This window comes from Aythya ferina (genome assembly GCF_964211825.1).
Source record: "Aythya ferina genome assembly, chromosome: 2".
Lineage (NCBI taxonomy): Eukaryota > Metazoa > Chordata > Aves > Anseriformes > Anatidae > Aythya > Aythya ferina.
The window spans coordinates 20972037-20983613 of record NC_140297.1 but is presented as its reverse complement, the minus strand read 5'-3'; positions in this window follow the sequence as shown (position 1 = coordinate 20983613).

Genomic DNA, 11577 nt, shown 5'->3' with positions numbered 1-11577 from the left:
TTTTTCCTATTTAATTCCCAATTTGTTTGGCATTCAGTTTGAAGTGGCTACCTTACTCCTAGGAAAATTTTTCCCATTGTCTAATTATTCCTGCTAAAAGTTTTTCCCTTTGTGAAATCCAAATTTCCATTTCCTTTTTCCTTATCTTTTCCACACATTTATTTTTCCACCTTACTTGGGTTTTTATGCCTTTGATTTTCATTTGTTCTCCCCCTCCCCACCCCCCCTTTTTTTTTTTGTTATTATTATTTTCCCTTCTTCTTTCTGTTCTGTTGTCTTCCTCCTCTCTGTTCTTTGCCTCATTCACTTATAATTTCCATTGCTGTCTTTTATGGACTTCCCTAAGTCAAATGATTCTTCTAGGTTAAGCAGGACCAGACTCACCTAAGCCTAATTCTAATTTCCATTTGGAAATGCCACTTTTTAATTTCACAATGCAGAGCACATATCTCCATCTGTCAACTGAGGATGATGACTCTCATCATGAATTGTGTGGTTCAATCATTAATGTTTAAAAGACATGCAGACTTCTCTTTCAGACTATAAAACTGAGCTTGCAGTTTCAATTTTACTGTATAACTTCATTTAGAATTGCTAACTAATTTATTTTCCCACTTTGATCTGGATAACTGTTGTGTCAGATAGTTTTCTCTGCCTAATTCTGACTATTTTTTTTTGACATAGAAGCTACTAGAGTCACTGATTTCTTTCCCCTACACTTTGGCACCTCTTTAGCTGTGAATTTCCTTGTCTTGTGTATAAGATTAGTGCTATAAAAGGGAAAAAATATATCTACCTTGTACACTTACTGGCCCCAGAATAGTAGCTAGTCACAACAACATTTTCACTGCAGCATTGTTAGGTGTCATCCAAAGAAACAGGTGAAGCAGGATTGCTTTGCTTAACTTTCAAGTCATGCATGCTTTGCTTAACTCTCTCATTAATTTATGTCATTAATATTCTGAACTTTTAAAACTGGTAGCAGCAGAAATAAGTCACTCCACTAATATAATGTTGGAAATTATGAGCTTTGTTCCAAGTGCTCATAAATGCCAATCATGACATAGAGTCCCTTTGAATCTAAAAGTGTGTAGGCAAAGCTGTTGAGAATGCCTTTACTGAAATCCCCATATCACATGTGAAGTCTCCTTAACAGTCATGGTTAAACTATTATTTACAAAGATAGGTATGATGTCTCACCATCTTAACTATCTCAAAAAGCCAGTCATGTGACCATACATGGAACAATGGATTATCTGAAACCTGTAAATGTGAACAACTCAAACAAAATGTGAGCCTACCACCACCCAGTTTTTCCTCCAGCTGTCATTTCAATAGTTTTTATTATATGTGTTTTAAATTGTCTTTCCTTCCTTCCTTCTTTCTTTCCTTCCTTCCTTCCTTGAATAAATGAATTCAATCATATACTTGCATATAGCATAATTCCACTAATAAATTGGTGACATGGACACAAAATAAGGTTCTACTGTAACAGAATCTTCCTTACCATCAAGGATTTGAATAAAAGATTATCCATCCAAATACTTTTTGATTCTAGGCTAGCAAAACAAGTTTTTGTTAGTAATTTGATAAAATATATGTCTGTCTTTCAGTCTAGTTTATTTATCTATGTCTAAAAATCATGATAAGATAGATACAAACATTTAAACTCCAAACTCTCTTGTATATGTTATAAAAGTAGATTTATTAAAAAAAAAAAAAAAAAAAAAAAAAAAAAGTTTCATATATTCATTGGACGAGAAGTGAAATCATCTTATGAATATGATTGATATGAAGCTGTGTTTCTGTTCAGTTGTTCTTCCAAGGTAGGAATTCTTAAATCCTCTAAGGGCCAGAAAGTTCTCAGCCTCGTGCAAACTGCTTTCCTAGAGACAATCACCTAAGTTGCATTCTGACTGTCATAGTTTTTGATTCTCTAACTACACAAATTGAAGTCTTTCTAATAATCCTCCTGTGTATATAATTTTCAGGGGACTGCAGTGATATAAACTGTTTTGGTTTCTGGATTAGTGCAGACACATTGCAGTGGTGCTGCTTAAGACTACTTTTTGAATAACCATTGAGACGTAAAAAGAAAATACAGGGAACATTGTATTAAGGAATTTAACTTAATGTAGTCATAGATTCTAATCCAGTGATATTTTTATTTTTATTTTTTGTAAAGTTTTATATCAGCCTTCCTTTCTGTATTGACAGTCCCTCTTTTTTACATGTGACTGGTTCTGTTTGCAAAGTGTTACCTTGTTCGAAAATAATCAAACGTACCAGAAAGCTTCTTATCTCAGAAGGAAATTGTTTTTCAGTGAGAAAAAGGAAACTATAAGATAGAAAGTGGCAAGAAAAAAACACTATGAAAGTGATGAAAAGAAAATGCTAAGCTCTTTATCAGCTTTAAATTGGTACTTCTCTCAAAGTCTACAGAATTATGCCAATTATAGAACCACAAATTCAGCAGATCAGTAAGCTAAAAAGTTTTTAAATGAAAATATATATTATTTGCTAGCATTTTGTTTTACAACAGATTTTATTTGAAAAAGAAACCTGTATTTCAAATAAAAGCAATATATTCTAACATATGTGGTAAGCCACATTTTCCTTATCTCAGTTATACATTTACTTTTCTTTCTCTTCTTCTGTCTCCTTTTTTAAAAGATAAATGTGCAAGTTACGGTCTCCTTCCCTCTCCCCGCCTTCCTCCCTTCCCTCCCCTCACCACCCACTGAAATCCTGACAGTTAGCTAATTTTTATGGATACACACACACACACACACACAAAAAAAATGTGTTTATCTTAACTAATGGAATATTTTAAAAATTGATTTAATTAAAGCAAGCAAAAAAAAATGATTTTACATTAAGGTACAGACAAACAAGTTAGTTTGAAATACATCAATTCATCCTTGATAAATTGATAATTTATGCACTCTTTGAATATGATAAGTATTGAGTTAAGCCTACTTAAGTCACAGTTCAACAAAAATAAAGTGAATAACATGGTTTCTTTTTGCTGTAGGGTTGGAGTGGACAGATTACCTTAGTCTTGTTAGGCTGTGTCAACTTGATCAGATGTCTGAGTCTCTGGTAGTTTGAGACATATTTTAAACTAAACTTAAATATTCTTTGTGTATACTTCATCAAATTAAAATAGAATACAGATTCCATAATATCATTTTGACTGATTTAACCCAATAGGAACTTAAATCAAATTAAAATTAAAACAGTTTAAGACCTAATTTGGCCATCCAGAACAAAGATAAGGTCAGAATACTCCCAATGCTAGAGGTGAGTCATTTGAGGGGGAAATGCTGCACATTAAGCTTCAGAAGAGGGAACTGGACCCACATGAGCTTAAAGGAACCTAAAATCATAAACCAATCCTATAATGGAAGCCTCAATTGAAATTCAAATAAAAAGCAATTGGAAAATGCAATTTAATTATCAAAACAAGAAACAATAGTCACTAAGACATTTGTGTCTGGTCTTAACAATTATTTTATGTGTTTACTTCTAAATTACATCTAAATGCATTCTAAGTGTTCTGAGTGTTCCTGTAAGTGCCTTATTATGGAATTTGAACACTCATTTAATAAATAGCAATATATTGGATAAAAAAAATAAATTACAGACTTTCTATTTGTAGGAGCTACATGTTAGACTTGCAGGCAATTAGTTAGCTAACTCCATGAAATGAAGGTTTTTTTTTTTTTTTTTCTATAAATCTAGGAGTGGTATGTTTGTTTTTCACTAGTTGAAATAATGATCAACTTCAAGTCAAGAATATCAGGTTAGCTGTTACAGTAAGTTAGTCTTCAACCATTTCATAGAGGCAAGTATTTTCTAGGTAAAGCAATATTATGCACATTTAAAAAATCTTCCATTTTTTTGTGAATAAGTATCCATAGATGGTCGTAATTTTAAAACATAATTGTAAGTTTGCTATCCACAAAGGAATTCAAATCTCATTGTGATAAGATAAATGTTTACACTGATCTTTGTTAGAAGGGTTCTCTGTTGGCTTTAAGTGAATTTGTTGTGCCACTTCAAAATTTACTATGTCTTAACATTGACCTAAAGCTGAACTATAAGAACTACAACCAGAAGGAGTTTTTAAATGCAGGAAGGAAGGAGTTCAGAATGGCTGTGTCCAGGGTGGAAGTTCAGATATGCCTGTTTGCTTCATTGCATACTCTAAAGACACAGACATGCCTAAGAATGTGTGTCTGAGGCCTGTTAATTGACCTCATTCTCCTTTTCATTGATTGATTCAATTTTTCATTATGTTTAATCAAATCAACAAGAACAAGATAATTTAATTTGTAATTAATATAGCTTTCTCTTTAATATTGATGAGCTTCCTATTTGGACAATTCAATCACTGATGCCTAAACAAAAAAAAAAATCTGTAATGTTAGCAGAAAATCTTTTTTTTTTTTTCTTTCTCCTATAAGCTTTTGCATAATTATCTTTTACACAATTCATAGATTTCTCTTACAGGTTACAGGTTTATATTTGTAACAGTGATCTAACTGATGTGGTAAGACCTGTATTGCTTGCATAGTCTATCTATCTCTTTCAAAACAATGGAAACATATTTTCATTATTACAACTTTGTCTACCTCCAGACTGATATTTCTGGGTTGTAAATCAGATCCAGGAAATTCCACATAATGTTTATAACTTCAGTTATGCAGAAGTTTAGACCAGATAAACCTAACAGCCCATTTTGTGCCTGAAACCTATGAAATAATAAATATTTTTTCCTGCACATGGCCAAATTACCTTGTAGTATAACCTCATACATTCTTTTCAGTGACCTTAATGGTCTTCTTGTCTTTTGATTTTTGTATCTATCATTCAACTACTGCCTCATACATAGTCAGTATAATCTTTATTTATGTGCTTGTGTGCATTTATATAAGGGTGTATATGTGTTGTTATTGATTAAGAAGTAATATATTGTAAAAAAGAAGATGGCCTCAGACATTGTTTTTGTGGACTTTCAGGCATTCATCTCAAGTCACCTGAAAACAGTGAAAATTACACACTTGGGCCTGCAGACTCCAAAATGTCTGGGCTTCCAAGAAAGCTTTTTAGCTCTATGATACGTAGCATGAAAGTGAATGCTGTAAGCCAGAAAGTCCTGACTAAATCAAGGCAGAATTTTTAACTGGAGATTTTTCTTCTCACAAAAAGAATAAAAAAAATTATTGTTATGCATACTGATTTTGATGAAACTTCCTTTAGAACATCTCTAGGTTTTATAAATGGGAACCTCATCTACCTGTAGGCACAGTGTAAGAAATCAGGTCCTAAGCCTGCCTTGTAGAGGAGAACACACCTGAGCAGTTCTGCACAAGTAAAGGCTGTAGCCACTCTTCTGTATATCCTAACTCTCTTTCAAACAATATTTTCATTTAAAAAATCATGAAAAAAAAAAATGTTTTCTCCTTGTGTATAAAATAAGCAAAATGGTTCCACCTTTACAAGCAAAGTGACATATTTTGATAAGAAACAAACATCATTATTGAAAATTTTAAATGAATTCCTTTTCATTCTGTTCCCATCATCTTCCCTTTTCTCTGGAAGAAGTGGGAATTATTTGCTCAGGCATCAGTTACACTCTGAACAGTAGAAAGGCTCCTTCTCTGCCTGTGCCTGCTATAACACCCAACCGAAGGAGGCTGGGGAGGTGATGAGCAAGTGTGCTGCTTGCATCCTTGTAGTCCAGAGGAGCCCTGAGTTGCCCCAGCATCACTTCCTCATTATGCAGAAAGTAGGGATTTTGAAGCAGAAATTTGCATCCCAGACCTGTAACTTGGAGAAAAGCAGAAAATTTACTTCAAACAGTGTAATTAATATGCCACTAATATTACAGCAGTTGGATGGGTTTTAATATTGAGTAATTTTCACAGCACAATCACATGTATATGTAATATATATGCAGCAACCTGTATTAGTGCTTTTTTGCTTTTGTACAGTTGGGGCTGCTGCTACCATCCTATGTCTGTACTCTCTTGGCCTCTGCTCTCTTCCCGTGCTAGTCTTCTACACTGCAATAATACTGTTTTTCTCCAGCAACCTTCAGGATGTGTCTTCCTGGTAGCTAATGTTATGTCATCAAGGACTAGTCACACACACATTCTTGTTTTAGGGACATATGGAGTGGTTCACTCCATAAAAATAATATCCATTAGAAGATATTTAAATACATGTATGGCTGCAGAAGAACCCAGCTGTTTCAGAGGCACCTTTATATCAGTCAGACAAGTGGAAGTTGCCACACTTTTCCTACATGTTGCTTTTCCTACATGTTGTTTTATTGCTATCAAAGGGAAGCATATTTTTAGTGCTTGCATTTGATCTGGTGTTTCTGTTTGTTTATTTATGCTGACTGCAAGGCTTGGTTACAACATGGACACCACAAAATTCATGGGAAACAGGACAGAAGTATTCATACTCACATACTTTATTTTAGCTCCCCTTTACAAACTCAGTTCTTTAGCTGTTTTTTGTGCACACTAACTATTTGGGAAACATGTGACACACTGTAGCTGCTGTTATTTGAGAGTTTTGCATCTTTCTTTTTTACAGTGTCAGGCTTTCTGCCTCTGGTGCTCTCTGACGAACTTGCACTTAAATTCTATTGTAACAGTTGATACCAAGTATAAAGAGCCCCTCTCCCTTCAAAGGAGGAGCTTGTAATTTAGTAAATTACTCTACCCTTACCCTTTGTGTCAAAACAATAGGTGATTATCCCCCCTTTTACTATACTGTGTCTCTTCTGCTGCCCTATCCAGCTTCTTTACGGAAACCGATGTTCCTGTGTAGTTGTGCACACTAGTGGAAGAAATTCCTTACACTTAACTCCTGCTGAAGGCTTGTCACATTTGCACTGCCTGGGGTTCCTCAGATGAATCACTATGAACTAGTGCCTCTAGAGCACCAATTGCTCCATATATCTGCTTTTTTTTTTTTTTTTTTTTTTTTTTTTTTTTTTTTTTCCCCAAAGCAGTACAACAGCCATTAATAATTTAGCACAAAGGTAAAAAATGACTCGGTAAAGTACCTCCCATTGGTAGGAGACAGACACCACAACCACAAACGCAGTGCAGTATTTAGTCTTCCATTCTCATAATTTCTGAGTGTATCATAGCTTGTTCCATCATTGCTGTGACTGAGGATGGGGTAAGTTCCCATTCAGCCTCAGCCTCCAGATCTGTAATAGATCTCATTTATGCCATTAGCTATTTGAAACCCTCAGTTGTCCCATTCTTCCTTCCTGCTATGGCTCATCTTTGTCTATACTGATGCAGTTACTGAGTACCAACTATATTTAATTTCCTTGCTCTCATACAAAATGGGGCAGAAACATTAATCAAAGCTCCAGAGTATTCAGCAGATAAGTTTCCATTCAAAAACAAATGAACAAACAAACAAAAAAACACCCTATCCTTTTACATCAGTGTAAGTGGCTCATAATTTATGTCAAGGGAGAAGTAATGGAAGCAGCAGACAGCAATTTCCTTCCAGTGGTCCATGCAAAGGGAAGACACATTATTTGTTTAAAGGTCTAGTGACAGGTGCTGTTGCCTCACCATTCCTACAAAATGCAACAAAACAGAAAGGGATTGTGGAGAGCTATAAAGCATGAAGTTGTTTTTGGAATCTTTAGCTTGATTTTACACTTTGTAACAAATAGTAACTGGATTAGATTATAATTTTTGTTTGTTTGTTTTTGTTTTGAGCCACTTGATACGTAAAATAGTCTTGATTATGAAATTTATCCTTTAATTCCAACAAGGAATGAGGGAGTCTCTGGTGACTGGAAAAATTGAAACATCACTCCCATTTTTGAAAAGGTTAGAAAGGAAAATCCAGGAAACTACAAATTGGTGAACCTCACCTCTGTGCCTGGTAAGATCATGGAATGGATCCTCCTAGAAGGAGGCACATAAAGGACAAGAAGGTGACCTAGGACAGCCAGTGCAGCTTTACCAGGGACAAATCCTGCCTGACTAATCTAGTGGTCTTCTATCATGGAATGACTGCATCAGTTGAGAAAGACTGACCAATATTATCTATCTGTACTTCTGTGAGGCTTTTGACATGGTCCCACATGACATCTTAACCTCTAAATTGGATGTGGACCATCTGCTGGATAAGGAATTTGTTCAATGGCTGCACCCAGAGAGTAGTGGTCGATGTCTCTATGTCCAAGTGGAGGCCAGTGACAAGTAGTGTCCCTCAAAGGTCTGGTGCTTTTCAGTATCTTCATCAATGACACAGACAGTGGGATCAAGAGCACACACAGTAAATGTGCTGTTGACACCAAGCTGAATGGTGGAGTTGATAACAGAGGGAAGGGATGACATCCAAAGGGATCTGAATAAGCTTGAGAAGTAGACCTACTGCATCCACACTTAGGACCCCCATCACAAGAAAGATGTGGAGCTGTTAGAGTGAGGGTCCTCAAAGAACTGTCCACAGGAGGGCCACAAAGATGATCAGAGGGCTAGAGCACTTTTCTTATGAAAAAAAGGCTAAGAGAGATGGGGATGTTCAGCCTGAAGAAGAGAAGGCTCCAAGGAGACCTCATTGTGGTCTTTCAATACTTAAAAGGGGCTTATAAAAAGGATGGAGTGGGACTCTTTGGCAGATAATGATAAGACAATGGGGAATGATCTTAAACCAGAAGAGGGTAGACTTAGAGTAGACATTAGGCAGAAATTCTCCACTATAAGGGTAGTAAGGCACTGGAACAGGTTGCCCAGAGAGGCTGTGGATGCCCCATCCATGGAGCTTTTCAAGGCTGGGCTGGATGGGGCCTTGGCCAACCTGGGTGGCATCCCTGTCTGTGGCGGGGGGTTGGAACTGGATGATATTTAAGGTCCCTTTCAAGCTAAGCCATTCTATGGTTCTATGATCATTCTTTCAGATAAGTTATAGATTGTTCTTTCAAAACCAACATTCTAGAAATTTTGATTTAATTCTACAATCTTACAACTTACTGGTAGTTCTCGGTAATAGTAGTATCTTCATATCATTGTCAATTAGAGCAGGAGTCCAGGGAGAGCTTTTCAAAGTGTTGTTTTGTTTTAAACTATTGCTTGTCAAAGCAATGTAATTAAAGAAAACAGTTACATTGCTATATAGATACAGACCTGTGTTAGGTAAAAAAAAAGAAAAAAAAAAGAGGTTTTTACTAAACAATATTCACTATGCTTCAAAGACTAGGAATAGATTTTTAAAAATCTAATGAACATTTAAAAAATGCATTTTTTTCAGGAAAAACAAAACAAATCAAAAACAAATGAACAAAATAAAAAACCTCCCAAAGAACTCCAGGAATCTTGAATTCAGTATCTGAAACAAATCCTCCCTTATCTTATTAAAAATAACAGCTTGATGTCCATGCTCAGACAGATAAGCAATAGGAAGGAATGAATTATTTTTCCTTGCTTCTTTGGACCAAACATTTATTCCCATTGACTGATGTGTCATTTCCGATGAAAAGTTTTGGTCTTGAGTGATCAAAGTTTTCTAATGAAAAAAATGCCGGAAATGTTCTCATCATAAATTGCTCTTTAGATATTGTTCTCAGTTGTCATTTAGATTAGGAGACATATCCTCTGCCCTTTTCTACTCCTGTGTTTGGTGACAAGAAGAGAAAAATCTCCAGCTTATACCACCTGTAAGATCAGTAGGGCTTCTGTGATGGCTGGCACTTGTACAATCTTGATGAAAGACCTGAACGGGATGTGAAAAACAGAAGTGACATGGTAAAGCTGGGAGGCAAACCACAGTCCTCCCATGTATATTGGGTAGATAATTAGGAAGGTAGTCGTTTCTCTGATTGCATACCTGGATCCTTCCTCATCATGTTTCACCTTACCACAGATATTACAAAATAGAACTTCAGCTATGGGGCTGTAATACTGCTGGTTCACTAAAGCTGCAGCTTTCTGGACTTGAGAGAGGATTGGCACCCCACCTCATGTACAGCAAAACTTTCTGAAGGAGATGTGTGTATGGGTTTGCTCTAGCATATCAGTAATACAGGAGTATTTAACATATTCCTGGGGTTCTGCATTCCTTTTGCATTCCTTAGGTTCTGTCAATAGATCAGCATTTTGTTGGCTGACCTTTCTGCTTCTCTCTTGTTTAGCCTCATTAACCTTTGAGGAATGAAGTGGATGGGACTGTAGGTAATCAAAACACTGAAAACACAAGAAGGTCACTGTAATGCCATGTGCTGCTGGACTTCACATAATAAGAAGGTTCACATTTTCCTGCCTTGCTGTCACATTCTTCTCTCTAATATTTCTTAAGGGAGGAAGCACATCACATCGATGATGTCTATGCTGGTCTTCAGGAGCACTGCCCATTTCCTTAGCCCATAAGGGCTTTTGCCATGGCTTGACTTTATCTCTTGATATCTATTCACCATATCTTTGTACCAGTGGGAGAGCATTTTGGGCACACAAGCCAGATAGGAGTTGTAGTTTGCTCTGACAGACCCTCCATTCTGGACAATGTTGTGAACCACAGCTACACAGTATTGTGTGTGCTTACCTGTTCACACAGACATCATTGCTGCTAATATTTCCTGTCTAAGAAACACCCATAGTCTTGGCCCTGATACTGTTATCTGGGTCTCAGAGGCTGAAGAACACTAAGTATTCTCTTGGGGGGTGCTGTAAAGCTGTAAAAGCCAGGTCTGGCCCACTATGACAATATGGTTAGTGCAAAATAAATACAGAAATGCAGGGGGCAAGTTAGTATCATAGGTTCATGGGTGTGAGGATAATAGTGATTTCAGTTTTATTTATTTATTTATTTATTTTGAATCATGTGCTGCTTCCTTAGGGCACCCACCCATCTCCTGAGCAGTGTGTTCTGGATAACACTGGGCCACACAACTGGTGTAACTGAAGTTGTTGCATCAGAGCCAGAATGAGTGAAACAGAATGAACTGCTGATGATGTGGGGAAGATGCAGAAATTGCTACAATATGATCTTTTGCATATGGTTGATTTTAACACCTGTAGACAGAATTTTTAGATTGAACAATCTAAATCAAAGCAAAGCAAAAGAAAGCAAACAAACAAAAGCCTACAGACATTTGTTGTTGATTTTTATTCCAACAGATGTAATTTTTTTTAGAGAGGAAAGAATGATTTGAAAATGTAGTTTTTGTGAAATATCAGGTTAACTGTTAGAAATTGGAGCTTGTCCAAGGGAAATTTATACCAGTTTTTTTTTTTTTTTTTTTTTTTTTAAAGTTCAGTTTAACTGGAGCAACCTGTCTACTGTTGTGGATACTCTAATTTCTCTTCCAAATATATTACTTTGTAAAAATAAAAGGAAAAAACCTGTCCCTCCATGTACAGAGAGATGAAGGCAGCAGCACCCAGCCAGCCATCAATGACAAGCAGCTGAGAGTGGCAATGTCTTCATTGCACATCTTGATCTGGGGAAGATACCTTTCCTGGCCAACAAAGAAATGAGGACAAAAGAACCCTGAAATCCTGTATTTACCCAGAGCTATGTTAGAAA